Below are 19,619 nucleotides of genomic sequence, written 5' to 3' on the forward strand. Positions count from 1 at the left end.
CAGGGCCGGGGACAAACTGCAACCGAGGTACATGCCCTTAGTGGGAACCGAACCCGGGTCTCTCCGGACCACAGGCCAATGCTCTAACCCTGAGCCAAACCGGCCAGGGCTCTCATCGATGTTTCTATCTCTTCCTCTCCCTTTCTCTCTCTCTAAAATCAATAAAGAAAAACATTACAAAATTAAAAATACAATAAATAAATAAAATTAAGAGAAAATTTCATATTTTTTGAAGGGCTTTTTTCTTTCTTGTTTTGTAAAGTCATACACAGATCTCTTTAGTGATGATCAACAAAAAACACAGAATAATCCAGAGTTCTTATTAGTATGGTTGAGCCCCATTTTCTCTCCAATTTTTGCATGTTACTCTGAGCTTCCTTTATTTCATGCAAGGAACACAGGAAGAATGCCATTCTTTGTTTCTCATTTAAAGAGATCTAGAAGCACATTCTCAAGAAGCAACAATTTCAGCCTCTTGCAACCTCTAAGTTCCTTGTTTCAACAATATCTGTACTCAAAGAAGGATTGTGAGCCAGGCATAAATAAGTTCATGTTTTCAGGCGAGCAGTCCATAGGAAGAAGTGAGTATATAATGGAGCATAAAACTATAATATTTGATATATTTTCTTCTGTCCATAGTTCAGCCAGTGACTCTTCTGCTCATTTCAGGTGTTCAGTGTTCCCTAAATTTCAGTCATGGGAAGATTACTATGACTTTTTGAAAAGAACCTAATAGATTTCAGGTTGTTCTATTTAACTTATTAGAACAGCTTGTTTAAAAAGAAATTCCCTACTTTTTCAAATTTATATTTGGAGGTAGTTCACCATTTTCTTTAAATATGTTTTATTGATTTTTGTAGAGAGAGAGGAAGGAAGAGAGCGATAGAAACATGAATGAGCCCTGGCCAATTTGGCTCAGCGGTTGGAGCATCGACCTGAGGATCAAGAGTCCCGGGTTCGGTTCCCGCTAGGGGCACATACAAAAAAAAAAAAAGAAACATGAATGAGAGAAACATCTACTGGCTGCCTCCTACATGCCCCCTACTGGGGATCAAGCCCCCAACCCAGGCATGTGCCCTGACCAGGAATTGAACTGGGACTTCTCAGTCCATGGGACGATTCTCAGTCCACTGAGCCACATTGGCCGGGCAGTAATTCGCCATTTTTTAAGCTTTACCCACCAAATGTTAAAAAAGTTTTTCCTCAATTTTATATTATTTCTTCAAGTTCTTATGCTTTTAAGAGTGCATCTTCTATGGTTATTTTATTTATGTTTATATATATTGTTTTTCTTTCTTTGGGGGATTCTTCTATGGTTATTTTAAATTGTGTAAACCACAACTTCAGAAAAGTAGAAGAATAAAAATTTAATAAAAGAGTGGATATATATTAGCATTTAAACAAAAATATTTTTGTTATTCATTCAATCATTCATTTAACAAATATCTATGAAGTTCCTACTAGGTGCAGGCATTGTTTCAGACATGGGGGCAAAGACAAGTTCTCTGCATTCTGGAGCTTGCATTAAGGTAGGGGAACATGACAAAAGGAATAAGGAGAGGATGAATAAGTGATAGAGTATATTTCATGTTAGCTAGTGATATGCGCTGTGAAGAAAAATGCAAATTTGGATATTTATTCATTTTAGGTTAAGGTTTTATTTTATTTAATGAAACATTTATTTGTAAGTGAACCTTCAAGGAAGACGTCCGTCCTGGGTGTGTGTAAGGAGAGGAAGGCTAACCTAGATATTTATTGATATGAAAAAAATCTTTGGAGAATATATATATTTTTAATATGTTTTTAGAGAATTTTAGAGAAGGTGGGAGAGAGAGAGAGAGAGAGAGAGAGAGAGAGAGAGAGAGACTGACTGCCTCCTGCATGTCCCCTACTGGGTGTGGAGCCTATAACTCAGGCATGTGCTTTGACCAGGAATCAAACTAGTGACCTCTTGGTACACAGGAAAACACTCAACCAACTGAGCCACACTGGCCAGAGTGGAGTATATTATTAAATGAAAAATGAGAGTTGCAAAATAATAAGGTATAGGGACCTCAATTAAGGGATATGTAGGTGTATTACCAAAATAAAAAAGTTGAGAAATATATACACTAAAATATAAGTATATAAAATATTAAAACAAAATGAGACCATTTTAATTTGGGATCTATTTTCCAGTATTAAGAACAACAACAACAAAAAGGTGCGGGCGGGGGGATGAACTTAATTCTCTGTGACTAGCAAAACATCAGCTTTATCAGATTTTATGGCCAACTGAAGAGGAATTTTTTCTGATGGCCTGGAGCCAATACTGACAAACATAATTGACAGGGTGATAATTAATGTGAGATTTCTGGTGTGCATTAATGTGCTCCCCTGTCCACCTCTGTGGTCAAAATTTCATATTACCTGAAGCAATGCTTTGCACATAATAGGTGCTACATAACTATTTACTGCAAGCTGGCAGGAAGGAATGTATGAACTTACTGTGAAATGGAAAACAGATGTGACTACTTTGGAAATGTAATCAAACAGCTTTTGAGGTACTGGAAAGGAGTGTATTTGCAAACCAGGAAATACCCAACCCCAGGAAGCAGATGTTGGTATGCTGTTGGTCAAAACATCTTTTTCATAGAAAGCTCTGGGATCTCCGTTTTACTTTGGTGACTATGAAAATTTTTAATCTGTCTAGGGAAATTATTTCCAAAATGACATTCTGAGTGACTGCCTCCATTCACAGCAAGCTGGATTTTGCGATAATTGCCTTTGATGTCTGTTCTGTGGCCTCTCTCCCTCTCCTAACCTCTGTCTGTCAATTACCCTGGGAGGCTGCACACACAATGGAGACTATTGCCTCAGTAACAGCAGTATCAGCGGTACTGCTGAAGGCTACACAGAGAGCTAAGCCAACATCCAAGGAGTTGCTCACACTTAAATAGATGATTTTCCTTGCGACAGGGTCTGCCCACTGTCACGTGGCTTTGAGCAGGAGTTTCATCTCAAATCTCCACTGGATCCTCAAGCTGCCTCTGCTGCGGGCAAACTGATTCTTTGTTGTTGCTAATCCTCACCGGAGGATACCTTTTCTTTCTTTCTTTCTTTTTTTTTTTATCCTCACCAGAGGTCATTTCTGCAGCTATCTTCAGATAGAGTGGGAGGGAAAGAGGGAGGAAGAGAGAGAGAGAAACATCGATGTGAGAGAGACACATTGAGGGGCCGCCACCCACACAACCCCTTCCGGGTCGGGACAAACTGCAGCCGGGGTATGTGCCCTTAGCGGGAACCGAACCTGGGACTCTTGGGTCTGCAGGCTGTCGCTCTAACCGCTGAGCCAAATCTGCCAGGGACGGAGAATACTTTTTCTTTCTTTCTTTTTTTTTTTATCCTCACCCGAGGACATTTTTCATTCAGATAGAGTGGGAGGGAGAGAGTGAAAGAGAGAGAAACATCGATGTGAAAGGGACACATTGAGTGGCTGCCTCCCCCACGACCCAACCAGGGCCAGGCACAAACTGTAACTACTGTACATGCCCTTAGCAGGAACCAAACCCGGGTCTCTCTGGACCGCAGGCCAACGCTCTAACCGCTGAGCCAAACTGACCAGGGCCGGAGGATACTTTTTCTATTGATTTTTTTTTTAAGAAAGAGTAGAAGGGTGGAGGGAGGGAGAGAGAGAGAGAGAAACATCGATGGGAGAGAAGCACATTGATTTGCACATGCCCTGACCTGAGCCAGATGGAACCCACAGCCCAGGTACTTGCCCTTGACTAGGAATCGAATCCACAACACGTTGGTTCTTGGGCTGATGCTCTAACCCACTAGCCAGGGCCCAAACGGCAATTTCTGATTCAGTAGGTCGGGATTGGGCCTCCGATTCTGCATTTTTCAGAGTCTCTCAGATGATGATAGTGTTGCTGGTTCATGGACTATATAAAGCAAGAATTTAGGTCACAGCATTCTGAAAACTCAGTGGGACCAGGTCTCAAAAGCAGAGACTAAATGTGTTAATACAGGAAGACTTTTAATAAGAGGACACTTAAGAATGAAAAGAAGCCCTGGCTGGTTTGGCTCAGTGGTTGGAGCATTGGCCTGCAGAGAGTTCCGGGTTCGGTTCCCACTAGGGGCACATACCAAAAAAAAAAAAAGAAGAAGAAGAAGAAAATGAATAGAAACTATCCTAAAACAGGACTTGTTGGGGGCTTTACCATGGAGAAACACTGAATCAGTTTTAAATAAAAAGAGAGTTGGTCAAATTGGTTTACTATCCTTTCTTTCTTGCTAAACACTAAACTTTAGTCTCAGAGAGGATTTGAACAATACACAAACCACCCCTGGGGAAAGTAGCCAGATAACAGAACAAAGGCCTAGACAAGTCTTAATCTCTCCAGCTCCCTCCTGCCTTCGCTGCAGTTCAGTGCAAGTTAATATCAAGAAATTCCATCAAACCCTGGCTAGTGTTGTTCAGTTGGTTGAGGGTAGCCCCATGCACCAAAAGGTCCCTGGTTGGATTTCCAGTCAGGGCACATACCTGGGTTGAGGGCTTGATCCCTGGTAGAGGGTGTGCAGGAGGCAGCCCATTGATATTTCTCTCTGATGTTTCTCTCTCTAAATCAAAAAGAAAGCAAATTTTATCAAGCATAGGATAAGAGATCCAGTTTTTGATCAAGATATATATGATCTCAAAGATACAAACTCCCAGGCCTTTACAGTTTTGCAGAATATAAGAAAGATTCTTTAAGGAAGCTTTCTGGCTTCCATAACAAACTGCAACATCTGTTCTCTGATTCTTTCGGAACTTTGATTTCTTTGTAAAATGCAGTATATCCTCATAGGTCATCATGAGAAAAATCATGTAGTCCAGACACAGATCAAGAGACACCTCAGCGGGGATCTTTCCTGGGCCTTACTGGACAAAACAACTCTGGGTTCCCATAACCTATATTTGTGTCTCAATCATGACACTTAATACCTGGTATTTATAAGTCTCTTTAATAATTGTCTTACTTAAACTAGCTCCTTGTAAAAGATAATAATATATGTATTTTTTTAAAAAACACCTCGCCCAACCTTTGCACTTCAGTGCATTGAGCATCGGCCCATGGACTGAGAGGTCCTAGCTCAATTCCCAGTCAGGGCACATGCCGGGTTTCGCTCTTGATCCCCAAGGTGGTGTGTGCAGGAGGCAGCTGATTGATGTTTCTTTCTCACATCGATATTTCTATCTCTCTATTCCTTCCTCTCTTTCTAAAAAAATCAATAAAAACACATTTTAAAAAACAAACAATAGCCCTGGCCGGTTTGGTTCAGCGGTTGGAGCGTCAGCCCACGGACCAGAAAGGCCCAGGTTCGGTTCTTGCTAGGGGCACGTACCAAAAACAAAAAACAAAAAAAAACCCCAAACAAACAATAAAACACCTCATAGACACAGACAATAGTATGAAGATTACCAGAGGGAAGTTGGGGGAGAGGGGCACAGAAGAGGGTAAAGGAGGCATAAATGGTGACAGGAGACTTGACTTGAAATGGTGAACACACAGTATATGGATGATGTATTACAAAACTGTACACCTGAAACTTACATAATTGTATGAACCAATGTCACCACATTGGGGACATACAGGAGGCAGTCGATTGATATTTCTCTGTCACATCGATGTTTCTCTCTCTCTCTAAAACATCAATAAAAACATATTTAAATAAATAAATTCTTTCTTGATGATACTAATAATTCCCAAATTTATATTGTCAGCCCAAACCTCTTCCCTGAACTCTAGGCTCAGGACTTCCTTGACTTCTCCACTGGCATGTTTCATGGGCATCTTTTTTTTTTGTAATCCTCACTCGAGGATATTTTTTTGTTTATCTTCAGATAGAGTGGGAGGGAGGGAGGGAGAGAGAGGGAGAGAGAGAGAAACATCAATGTGAGAGAGACACATTGACTGCCTGCCTCTTGCATGACCCCAACCAGGGCTGGGGATGAACTGTAACCAAGGTATGTGCCCTTGACTGGAATCAAACCCGAGATTCATTGGTCCACAGGCCAACACTAACCACCGCGTCAAACTGGCCAGGGCTCATGGGCATCTTAAACCTCACATGTTCAAAACTAAACTTGACTGCAAGGTATAAGCAGAAAAAATAAGTCCTATGAGGTGTGGAGACTGGGTAAATCTCTTGCCCATAAAAAGGTGTTTTCCCGCCCTGGCCGGTTTGGCTCAGCGGTTAGAGCGGTTAGAGCGTTGGCCTGCGGTCCGGAGAGACCCGGGTTTGGTTCCCGCTAAGGGCGCGTACCTCGGTTGCAGTTTGTCCCCGGCCCTGGTCGGTTGTGCGGGTGGCAGCCACTCGATGTGTTCCTTTCACGTCGATGTTTCTCTCTCTCTGTTCCTCTCTCTCCCTCCACTCTACCTGAACAAAAAATGGAAAAATGTCCTCTGGTGAGGATTAAAAAAAAAAAAAAAAGGTGTTTTCCCTTGCCCTGGCCGGTTTGGCTCAGCGGTTGGAGCGTCGGCCTGCGGTCCTGAGAGACCCGGGTTCGGTTCCCGCTGGGGGCATGTACCTCGGTTGCAGTTTGTCCCCGGCCCTGGTCGGTTGTGCGGGTGGCAGCCACTCGATGTGTCCCTTTCACATCGATGTTTCTCTCTCTCTCTCTGTTCCTCTCTCTCCCTCCCGCTCTATCTGAATAAAAAATGAAAAAATGTCCTCGGGTGAGGATAAAAAATAAATAAATAAATAAATAAAATAAAAAGGTGTTTTCCCACATAACACTGACTACAAAGAGAAAACTAAGGGATAAGTAAAATGCTATTTATTAGTAACTTGCCCAAAGTTAAAATATGGCTCTCAAACAAGTGTGTGTGTGTGTGTGTGTGTGTGTGTGTGTGTGTGAACGAACAATTTGCTTAACTTATCAATGAGAGAACTGGCAGATGGTAAAACTGGTTCCACTCGAAGAATAGAGATTTAACCCTGGCTGGTTTGGCTCAGCGGTTAGAGCATCAGCTCTTGAACCAAAGGACTACAGGTTCGATTCCGGCTCAAGGGTCAGTACCTGGGTTGCAGGTTCAATCCCTGGTCCCGATCAGGGTCATGTCGGAGGCAACCAATACATGTGTCCCTCTCACAATCGATGTTTCTCTCTCTCTCTCCCTCCCTCCCTTCCACTCTATCTAAAAATCAAAAGAACAGAGATTTATAAAGTCTGCCTGGAAAGATGTGATTTGCTAGGTGAGAGAAAAACTAGCTAATGTGCTATAATCTTAAGGGAAATAAGATTGTAACCATTTGAAAGTGTCTGTTCTGCCAGAGAGAAATTATTTGCCTTCCTATCAGATAAAAATTCACAAGTTAACATGTAACTTCAAAGAGTCTGGGCCTAATCAATAGTAAATAGCATATGCCTGGCTGGGGCTCAGGAGGCAGCCAATCAATGTTTCTCTCTTACATCAATGTTTGTATCTCTTTCTCCCTTCCTTTCTCTCTAAAAAAAAAAAAAAAAAAATCAATAAAAACATATTTTAAAAAATAGCAAATAGCAAAGCAAGAGTGATCATTTTCTTAGAGAATTATATCATCCTTGGGCGGGGCATATTAAGACAGAACTCGACTACGATACTGAAAACTTGCATGGCCTTCTTTTTGCCTTATTTCCATGTTTTGCATAACTTTTCTTGACAAGTGTCAGATCTGTATGCATTTTTTCTTGAGCACAGAGTTTTTAATGGATAGAACTGGGCTTTTTTTTTTTTTTTTTTTTTACTCCAAATCTCTTATTCCTTCTACCATACTTCATCAATACATGATATCTTTCATTTGTGAGGGGTGTTATAGAGCTTTTCAGACTTGAGGGCTGACAACTGAATATCCATTACCCGAACCAAGTGCTCTCAGACTCTGAAGGTTGAGCCTTGTTGCCAGATTTCCTCAAAGCTCTCTGTTAGTCCCATTGAGTTTTCTGTTCCCAGAGACCTTAGTAAGTACTTCAGATTTATACCATTCATTTGCAGTTTACTCAATGTTTCTTTACTGTTATTTATCGTTATGTATATGTCCAGTCTCCACAAGTAGATCGTAAACCTCTCATAAGGAGGTTTTCTTTCTTATAGTCCCTTGGGTATGCTCTACAATGCTCAGTAAGGGTTACTGAGTAAAGAGGCCATATATATGAACAAAATGAATGCTAAAGAAGTTGAGATAAAAGAGGCATATTGTATAGTAAAATAATGTGGAAAACTTGATAGAAAGAAGGAATCTGAAATTTGACAGAAGGATTTATACTGATATACTAAGAAGGCCATACTTAGCCCCAAGGAGAACTCCTAAGAGGGAATTATCAGTGATACCCGCTGGGGGAGTTGTTGTTTCATGAGCAAATCAATTATTCATTCAGCAATCTATATTGACTGCCTGCTATGTGTAATCACTGGGGATACAGCTATGAGTAAGTCAGACATGGCCCTCATCTTCATGGAGATTATAGTGTACTGGGAAAGACGGATACTAATCGCAAAAAGAGAATTAAATTACTATTATAAAATTATACTTAAATAAAAAATGTTCTGAACATAACATCCAAAATATACCTGACCAATATTCTTCAAAACTGTCAAACTCATGAAAAGTTAGGAAAATCTGAGAAACTGTCATAGCCTAAGGAGACCTAACAACTAAATATAATGTGGTGTTCTGGTTAGGATTCTGGAACAGGAAAAGGACAATAGGTAAAAACTAAAGAAATCTGAATGGACATATTAACTGTGAACTTCAGTTCAGAATAAAGCACTGAATCCATATTGGTTCGTTAATTAACAAATTTACCATGTTAATATAACATGTTAATAATAGAGGAAACTGTGTTTGGGGAAGAGGTATATGGGAACTCTGTACTATCTGTTCCATTTTTCTGTAAATCTAAAAATGTTCTTAAAAACACTAAACCTAGAAAAAATTTTAAATGCTTTCACTGAAATAAAAAAATTATTTGTGATAAACACTAAGAAAGCGAAAGTGGGGTGTTTGTTGTTAGAGTTTATAAAGCTCCCAAGAAAAGGCTTTCCTGAAGAAATTAGACAAAAACTTCAACTTCAAGCTTGAAAAGGAGTTGACCAAGAACAGAGAAAGTCAAGCTCCTTTGAGACAGAGGCCACAGGGACTGCGAGAAAATTAAAAACAAGTTCAGTGTGGCTACCAGACTCTAGGCAGAGAAAGATAAAATGACTGCCTCTGATGAGCCTTGGATACCAAGTTAAGAAATTTTAAATTTATTTATAAAGGCAAAGGAGAACCATTCATTCAATAACCAATATTATCAGCACTATCAGGGGAAGCTCTGCTAAGCACGGGTCCTAAGGCAATGAACACAGCATTGAAACCTCTGCCCTCAGGAAGCCCCAACAGGCTGGAGAGGACAGGGGCAATGTTGAGAGAAGTTGGGGAGAGGGATTGAGCCCTGAAGGGACTTACTCTGCAACAGAGGGTTTAAAAAAAATTTTTTTTTTCTTTATTGATTTTTAGAGAGAAAGGAAGGGAGAGAGATAGATGGATAGAAACATAGATGAGAGAACATCAATTGGTCGCCTCCTGCGTGCCCCCACTGGGAATCTGGTCCACACATGGGCATGTGCCCTGACCGGGAATCAACCCCCGACTTCTTGGTGCATGGGTCGACGCTCAACCACTGAGGATTTTGAGGCAAGAAATGACTTGACCTTTATGCATTATTTATAAAACCTCATTTAAACTTCTACTCATCCCTATAACCCATTCCCCCACTTTAGCCAAAGTGACCTTTTGCAAACATATTCAGAACTGGTCATTCTGCCTTGAACCCTCCATTGTTTCTCCTTGCACAACAAGGGAAATATACACTCCTAAAGCACTTAAAGAAACTAAGCACTAGCCCTGGCTGGTTTGGCTCAGCAGTTAGAGCATTGGTCTTCGATCCCGAGAGACCCGAGTTCAGTTCTCGCTAAGGGCATGTACCTTCGTTGCGGTTTGTCCCCAGCCCTGGTTGGGTCGTTTGGGTGGCAGCCACTCGATGTGTCCCTTTCACGTTGATGTTTCTCTCTCTCTCTCTTCCTCTCTCTCCCTCCCACTCTATCTGAACAAAAAAATGGAGAAATGTCCTCGGGTGAGGAAAAAATAAAACTAAGCACTAACCTGTATGGCTCAGTGGTTGAGTGTCAACCCATGCACCAAGAGGTCGCCAGTTCGATTCCTGGTCAGGACACATGCTCAGGTTGTGGGCCTGATCCCTGGTGGTGGGCATGCAGGAGGTAGCCAGTTGATGTTCTCTCTCATTGATGTTTCTATTTCTCTCTCCCACTCACTTCCTCTCTCTCTAAAATCAAGAGAAGAAAAAAATTTAAAAAAAAGAGAAACTAAGCACCAGAGAAATTTCAGCAAAATATGTCAACCTGGAAAGAAAATGTGTCTGATTTTTTTTTTTTCCAAACAGGTTTTTACCTACAGTGATTAAATGTGGAAAAAAAAAAAATCCCTCTCCAGACTTTTTTTTTTTTCATCCTCACCTGAGGACATTTTTTAGTTTTTTGTTCAGATAGAGTGGAAGGGAGAGAGAGGAACAGAGAGAGAGAGAGAGAGAGAGAGAGAGAGAGAGAGAGAGAGAGAAACATAGACGTGAAAGGGACACATTGAATGGTTGCAACCTGCACAACCCAACCAGGGCAGAGGACAAACCGCAACCAAGATACATGACCTTAGCAGGAACCAAACCTGGGTCTCTCTGGACCGATGCTCTAACCGCTGAGCAACCGGCCAGGGCTCCAGATTTTTTTATATGGTTTTATGGAGTTTTTTACAGAGAGAAATAGAAACATCCATCTATAGGCTGCCTCCTGCATGTGCCCTGACCCAGAATCCAACTGGGACCTCTCAGTCCACGGGACTGATGGTCAATCCACTGAGCCAAACTAGCCAGCCAGGCTCATCTCCAGATTAAACCAGGTCCCAGAGGCATCTTCAAGGTCACTCTGAAGTGATTTGCATATGTAAACCAATGTACTTCAGCTTATCTGTTCAACTAATCTCTTATATTCATTTAGAAACATCCCTCCTGAAAATGGGAGGGGAGAGGTGCTCTCATTGTATTCCTGAAACTGCATTCCAAAAATGCACCAAATACACAGGTTTGTGAAACAACTTCTTTATCTCTCCCATACTGACTTTTCCTACTCTTTTTTTCCTCCAAAAAATTAAAATTAATCTTTTTATATATAACAAGATTTGGCTGGTTTTATGCTTGAGAAAATTTTGCTATAATCGTTCTAGGAGACACAAGCCAGTAAAAATGATAAATAAATGTATTTTGTTTGATTAATATATAAAATTTTAGTTTTTAGATTGTATATATCTGAAATATTTGCTCATTTTTTACAACTTTGTTTCTAAGTTGTAAATAAAAAATTTACAGACTCAAATATTTATAAAGTATATAATTATTTAGTATTTATATTTATAGAAATGAATAAAACAGAAGTGAATTGTAAGACTATCATAAAATAATAATGACCAATGATAGAATTAAAACTTCTCCCTGGGTGTGAATGACCCGTTTCATTTGGACTTTCAGTGCAAGATGACTTTATACTTCCTGACAAACTATACGTGTTTATTCTAAAAGAATAAGTTATTATTGAATGTCAACTATGAAAGGGTTAGCAACATTTCAAAGGGTAAAGGTAAAAGCTTGCAAAAGGTGAAAATTGTGAAAAATGCATTGCTTACATGACCTTTGCTCAGCCTTCTGTTGAGTAAGGATTATAGGATGACCCATAAGACAGTGAATCACCCAGTAGATGCAGGATGTGATACCAGACCAGTCCAACTGCAAAGTGGACAATTGTAGGGATGGGGGGTTGGTGGGTGGACGATTTGTAACCTTGTGATATGCATTGTCATTCTCACAACCTGGCCAGCCTAGGATCAAAGTGTGTGTGTGGACAGACAGGTTTGCCTGGAAGGCAGCAAAACCACCTCGAGTGCATATGCATGCTTTGTTTGCATGTGTATAAGATAAGGTTTGCCTGTCAAAGGCTGGAACACTGCCTTGCATGGCCAATGAGTTGTAGGACTTAGGAGTGTCTGGGTTTGTTATTTTTTAGCTTTCAAGTCTCTTTCCACTGTAAAAGTGAGAGACCAGAGTAAGCTGAATGATTTGCAGACACCATCTCAAGGAAATAATTTACATAAATCCACATGTGACTTGGAGAACCATTCTGCAAATAACTTGGGCTGCATCCAGCGATCTGGAGCATTTGCTCCCTTGCTATGCTCCCCCTCACTCCTACCAGCATGTGCTTGTAGTTCATTGCATTGAGCCAATCCCTGGCAGGCTGAGAGAGACGGCCAGTGGTGACCCCGACGTGACTCAAGTATGCAGCAGCATGATTCTTGAGTCAGTGGCACCTGGCTTGGGACAGATGCCTGTATACCTAGTGTCTTGAGGAGTTTCCAGTAAGACGGCACGAGGTAGGGATTTTCTAAAGATCAGTGACTTTATGTGCAAGTCTTACAACAGCTGCTGAAAGCGGCTCAGGGCTCCGTATCAGAGTGGAAGCTCTTGTAGCTTCTGAGGGATGTACAGGAGTACAGCCCATGGTTCCCTAAGGAGAGCACATTGGATTTTGACATGTGGTTCAAAGTAGGGGAAACTTTTAGGGTGCTCAAAGATTTAGGGTGTAAAATTTCCGCCTCAACCCTTCTATTATGGAGACTGGTATTTACAGCATTGCAGCCACTAACTAAGGAAGTCTGTCCCAACAGAGTGGCAGCTCCAACCTCCCCTTCTGAGGAAACTCCAGAGCTGACTGCCCCCACATGGTCAACAAAGGAGGAAAGTTCTCCTCCCCCTCCTCCACCTTTTGTGGAGGAGTCCTCAGCCTCTCCACGCCCAGCTAAGGAGGGCTGTCTTAAAGAGACCAGGAAAGTGGGTGACTTTGGGGCTTTCCCAGCTATAATATGGCTAGGTCAACAACCTGTGCACAAATGTTTGCCCTATCAGGTTTTTAAAGAATTCAGGCAAAGCATAAAGGAGAATGGTTTGCAAAGTTCCTTTACTATAGGAATGTTGGAGGGAATAGCTGGTAGTTATCTGATGACTCCCTGGGATTGGATGGCACTTGTAAAAACAGTGTTGATGCTGGCCCAATTCGCCATGTGGAAGTTAGAATATCAGGACAGAGCCACACAACAGGCATTGGAAAATCTTGGAACAGGAATTCCTATTGGACCAGACATGTTACTAGGACAAGAAAACTATTTAGATCCCTAAGTACAGGCAAAGCAAGATGCTAGATTGTTTTATCAGGCCTCAGATTTAGCTACTAAAGCTTGGCAAAGGAGTCCAGAGTCTAGAGGAAAGACAGGCTCTTTTGCTACCATTAGGCAAGAAGAACAGGACTCTTATGTGTCTTTCATTGATCAGTTGCAAACGACCATAAGTAAACAGGTAAATAATGCAGAAGCAGCCGACCCATCGCAATTACAATTAGCCTATGAGAATGGTAATGCAGATTGTCAGGCTCTGTTCACTCTTTTGAAGGAAAAAAACCTCAAGTATAGGGGAATATGTAAAAGCATGTCAAAATGTAGGGACAGAAATGCATTGGTCCAGAGCTTTAGCAGCTGCTCTAGAGAAGTTGCCAATTGGAGAATTCAATCAAGGACAAGAAAGGTCCGAATTATGTTTTAATTGTGGCAAGCCAGGACAGTTTCAAAAGGAATGTAAAAAAGGAAAGGTCGGAACCAGTAGCCTTCCTACTAAGCCTTGGCCTCAATATGGCAAAGGGCTGCATTGGGCCAGTCGGTGTAAGTCTAAATTTGACAAAAGTTGAAATCCCTTGTAGGGAAACGGGAGGAGGGGATTGAGACCTGGCACCCAGACAGCTCCCTGGGTCCCTCAGCCTCAGGCTTTTCTCAGTCAATCAAATGAGGAGTTGGAGACCTTCAAACCTCCACAGCAGGAAGTACTGGCCTGGATCTTATCACCACCACAGAATTAATCCTTAAGGAGTTATGATGATATTAGTTTAGTTCCTTCAGGAGTGTATAGCCCCTTGCCGGAGGGGAAAGTAGGTTTAGTGATTGGAAGATCTAGTTTAACAATGAAAGGAATTCAAGTGATGCCAGGGGTAATTGACTCAGATTTTGAAGGAGAAATTAAAGTAATGCCTAAGGCTGTGGGCTTGCATGTATTAACTCTGGGAACCTGAATAGCTCAACTCCTTTGTTACCCTACTAGGTTCCTGGAGCCACCTCCACAGTAAGAGGGAATGCAGGGTTTGGGAGCACTGGTCAGTGTCATGTTTTCTGGACTGTGGCTATTAACACCAGAAAGCCCTTGCTCTCCATTAATATACAAGGGCAACTATTTTCAGGATTAGTGGATACAGGGGCAGACATTTCTATTATAACAACAAGGGAATGGCCTAAGAAATGGCCTAAAGCCCCAGTACCCCTGCTAGTAGCAGGAGTGGGAGGAACTCAAGCTCCTCAACAAAGTACTCGCTCCCTTTCCTGTGAAGGTCCAGATGGACAAAAAGGATGGATTCAACCTTATGTCACAGAGTCTCCCCTAAATTTTTGGGAAAGGCATCTTCTCTCCCAATGGGGAATGATTATTCAAACCCAGCCTTTCGGCTAGGGGTCACTGGTAAAATTCTCCTCCTTTCATTGGCCTAGAAAACAACAGAGCCAGTATGGGTTGATCAATGGAAAAAAATTATTACAAGTCAACAAATTAGTGAAAGAACAATAAGAGGCAGGTCATATAGAACCTTCAGTCAGTCCCTGGAACACTCCCATTTTTGTTATTCCTAAATAAGGTGGTATATGGAGATTAATACATGATTTGAGGACAATCAATGCTATTATAGAACCCATGGGAGCATCACAACCTGGGCTCCCCAATCCTACAATATCCTGAAAAATGGCATGTAATTGTTACAGATCTTAAAGATTGTTTTTTCACTATCCCTTTGCTCCTTACAGATAGAGAGAAATTCTCTTTTTCTCTTCCCTCCATTAACAATAGTAAACCAATGCAACAGTTTCAATGGAAGATATTACTCCAAGGAATGATAAATAGTCCAACAATTTGTCAATACTATGTCCATCATGCTATTGAGCCAGTAAGGAAACTATTTCCTACCATTTATCTCTACCATTATATGGATGATATTTTATTAGCTGCCTCTACCCCAAAAGAATTGAATCAGGCCCATGTAATGCTTCAGGAGACTTTAAAAGAGGCAGGATTACAAATTGCTCCAGAAAAGGTATAGCAATTAAAACCTTGGCAATACTTAGGGTGGATATTAGGAGCAAGAACTATTCGCCCCCAGATACTTTACCATTCCAGTCAAAGTGACAACTTTAAATGATTTACAAAAATTATTGGGAGTGCCCTGGCTGGTTTGGCTCAGCGGTTGGTGTGTCAGCCTGAGGACCAGAGAGTCCCGGGTTCAGTTTCTGCTAGGGGCACGTACCAAAAAAAAAAAATTACTGGGAACCATCAACTGACTTCGACCTATGCTTGGTATCACTACTCAACAATTAACTCATTTATTTAATACTCTCAAAGGCGATCCAGCACTAAATTCACCTAGAACTCTATCCATAGAGGCACAGCAGGGACTTAAAGTAATAACTACTCAAATACAAACCAGACAAACTCATCATTGGTCATTAAAAGCCTCTATTAGACTATTTGTATATCCAACTGCACCATACCTTACAGCATTAATAGGACAATTAACACCTGAAACAAAGTGTTTTGAATGGATCTTTCTCCCAGCTACCCCATCTAAAACAATAACTCCATTTGTGGAACAGTTAGCAAATCTAATAGCCAAAGGTAGAAAAAGAGCACAGGAACTGATAGGGCATGACCTTTAGATTCTACATTTGCCTCTCACTCAGGAACAATTTACCACTTTGATTTTCCAGGCAATAGACTTTCAAATAGCTCTAGCATAGTTCATTGGAGAAATTAATTACTCTCAGTAAATAAATTCTTGCAAAATATTCCTCAATTACACCTTAACTTGGTGCAAAAAATCAGTAATACCTCATTACCTGAAGCTTGAATTATGTTCATTGATGGATCAGGTAAATTTCACAAAGCAGGAGTAGCCTAGGAAGAAAATGAGAAATGGAGAAATATTAGCAGCCTTGAGCCTAGGTCAACTCAGCATGCTGAATTATGGGCTGCAATATTAGCTCTTCAACAATTTACAGAAGAGCCCTTAAATATAATTAGTGATTCACAGTATGTAGTTAAAGTGTTACAAAGAATAGAACAAGCCTTTATTAAGCCTTTAACTGATTAACATCTATTAACCTTATTTTTGTGTCTTCAAACTTTAATAGACCAACGGAATCATCCTTTTTTTTTTTTTTTTTAACCCTCACCCGAGGATACCTTTCCATTTTTGTTCAGATAGAGTAGGAGGTAGATAGAGGAACAGACAGAGAGAGAGAAACATCGACGTGAAAGGGACACATCGAGTGGCTGCCACCCGCACGACCAACCAGGGCCGGGGACAAACTGCAACCGAGGCACACGCCCTTAGCGGGAACCGAACCTGGGTCTCTCGGGACTGCAGGCCGATGCTCTAATCGCTAAGCCAAACCGGCCAGGGCAGAATCATCCTATTTTTATAACCCACATTCAATCTCATTCCACGCTTCCCAGACCTTTAACACAAGGAAATCAGCAGGTGGATGCCATCATAGCAACAACTCTTGCATTTCAGCAAGTGCAAAGTTCACATGCCTTTTTTCACCAGAATGCTTGAGCACTCATGAAAACCTTTCATTTGACCCTCTTGCAAGCTCAAGATATTATTAAGGCTTGCCCAGATTGCCATCTCTCCGGAGGGACTCCAACATCAGCAAGAGTCAATCCTTGGGGCTTAACCCCTAATGCTTTATGGAAAACAGATGTAAAACATATTCCACCATTTGGTCAGTTTCAGTGGGTACATGTTACTATAGATACCCATTCCAGTTTTCTTTTTTCTTCTTTTTTTTTTTTTTATCCTCACCCGAGGACATTTTTCTATTTTGTGTTCAGGTAGAGTGGGAGGGAGAGAGAGGAACAGAGAGAGAGAAACATCGATGTGAAAGGGACACATCGAGTGGCTGCCACCCGCACAACCAACCAGGGCCAGGGACAAACTGCAACCGAGGTACATGCCCTTAGTGGGAACCAAACCTGGGTCTCTCAGGACTGCAGGCCGATGCTCTAACCGCTGAGCCAAACCAGCCAGGGCCCATTCCAATTTTCTACATGCAACTGCTGCTACCAGGGAAAAAGCCAAAGACGTCACTTGTTGTCTTGTTTTGCACGTATGGAGGTGCCACTGAAAATTAAAACAAATAATGGGCCAGCCTATACATCTCAAAGCATTAAATTATTTCTCCAACAATGGAGCATTAGCCATAAAACTGGCATCCCGTATAACCCTACAGGACAAGCTATTGTTGAACATGCTCATGCTACTTTAAAAATTTTAATTGGAAAACAAAAAGGGGGGAGATATAAGGTTGGGGGGTTGGTGGATGGACGATTTGTAACCTTGTGATATGCATTCTCGCAACCTGGCCTAGGATCAAAGTGTGTGTGTGGACAGACAGGTTTGAATGGAAGGCAGGAAAACCACCTCGAGTTCAAATCAATGCTTCGTTTGCATGTGTATAAGATAAGGTTTGCCTGTCAAAGGTTGGAACACTGCCTTTCATGGCCAATGAGTTTTAGGACTCAGGAGTGTCTGGGTTTGTTATTTTTTTTAGCTTTCAAGTCTCTTTCCACCATAAAAAGCAAGAGACAAAGCTAGGTTATATGGTTTGCAGAGATGCCATCTCAAGAAAATAATTTACATAAATCCACATGTAACTTGGGGGACCATTCTGCAAATAACTTGGGCTGCATCCAGAGATCTAGAGCATTTGCTCCATTGCTATGTTCCCCCTCACTCCTACCAGCATGTGCTTGTAGTTCATTGCATTGTGCCGACCCCCGGTAGGCCAACAGAGATGGCAGACAAGGGCCAGGCAGAGTATGTCAGCAGGAACTGCCAGAAGCTAGAAGTAGAGTATATAACCTACACCCCAACTGTTATTCGAGGCTGGCCCCTTTGTGGGCTCAGCCCACCTGCACCCAAGCACATGCAATAAAATTCATTTTGCTCTACATTGGCCTTGTGTTGGGGATGTGATCTCCTGCCAGCTCAGACCTTTTATTTGGTGCCAAAACCCAGGAGGTCTGTGAGGATCCCTCATAGGGGCCAAGTGTAGGTCCCTGAAGTCCTCTGGGCCTCCTTTCTGACTGGGATCAATCATGTTCTCAGCCAGATACCAGACCTCCAACCTTTCCTGCCAACCCAGCATCAACACTGGACACTAATTCTCTGGTGAGTGTTTTTGCCTACCAGTCTGATTCTCCGGCTTTCCTGTTGCCCCCATCCAGGACAAAAGAAAGCCAGGTCTCTCTGTCACATCCATGTGATCATCCCTCTCGAAATCCAGCGCTGGTTGGGACATGCTCCTTGGGAACCAGGTTCCCTCAGCTCACCATTTATCTAGGACACCTGATATAGGTGAGTTGCAAGTCTCTCTACTCTAGGGAAGAAGAAGGGACACCTTCTTTTTCCACTAGTGTATCCATCAGACTGCTAGGCCATGACATCTCACACTGCAACATGGGAAATGCTCAATCTTCCACCCCTCATGCAACACCCCTAGGATGTCTGCTAAAAAATCTACAGACCCTAGGGCTCCCTCCAGACCTATGTCCCAAGCGACTCATTTTGCTGCAATACTGTTTGGCCTCAGTACACATTAGACAGTGGGGCACAATAGCCTGAGAACAGCACTTTCAACATTCTCACCAACCTAGACAATTTCTGTCGAAGGCAAGAAAAATGGTGTGAGGTTTCTTACATCCAGGCCCCTTTGCACTCGGCTCATACCCCTCTTTATGCGATTTTTGCTCTCTCTCTCAAATCTTCCTATTCCACTTTAATCCTCCCAAACCTCCTCTGAAGATGGTTGCTAACTTCTCCTGTTTCCTCCTTTGACCCAGTGGATCTCGCTCCCACCTTCTCTCTCAGCCCCTCTGGCAGGGCCTCCTCCTCCAGCTCCTTCTGCAGGCCCCCCACCCTACCCTGAACCTCCTACTCCAGCTCCGACTCCTCTACTGCTGCAAATGGCTCCCTCACACGTGATCAGGAATCATCTTTGGTTCCTATTCATCCCCTACCTTGGCCCTCGTTTTAGATGCCCCCTGAGGGAAGCAGCGGGAGCTGAAGGGATTGTCACAGTTCATGTCCCCTTCTCTCTCTCAGGTTTGTCCCAAATAAATAAAAGATTAGGATCCTTTACTGAGGATCCCACCAGTTATACTCAGGAATTCGAGTACCTTACCCAGTCCTATGATCTAACTTGGAATGATATTCATGTTATTCTCTCTTCCACCCTTAATCTGGAAGATAAAAATCAAGTCTGGGTTAATGCCGAGGGCCATGCCAATAATCTGAGACAACAGACCCCCACTAACCCAGTATGGGTTGAAGCAGTCCCTAGCCAGGACCCCAGGTGGG

The sequence above is a fragment of the Molossus molossus genome, unplaced genomic scaffold, assembly GCF_014108415.1.
Source record: "Molossus molossus isolate mMolMol1 unplaced genomic scaffold, mMolMol1.p scaffold_m16_p_1, whole genome shotgun sequence".
NCBI lineage: Eukaryota > Metazoa > Chordata > Mammalia > Chiroptera > Molossidae > Molossus > Molossus molossus.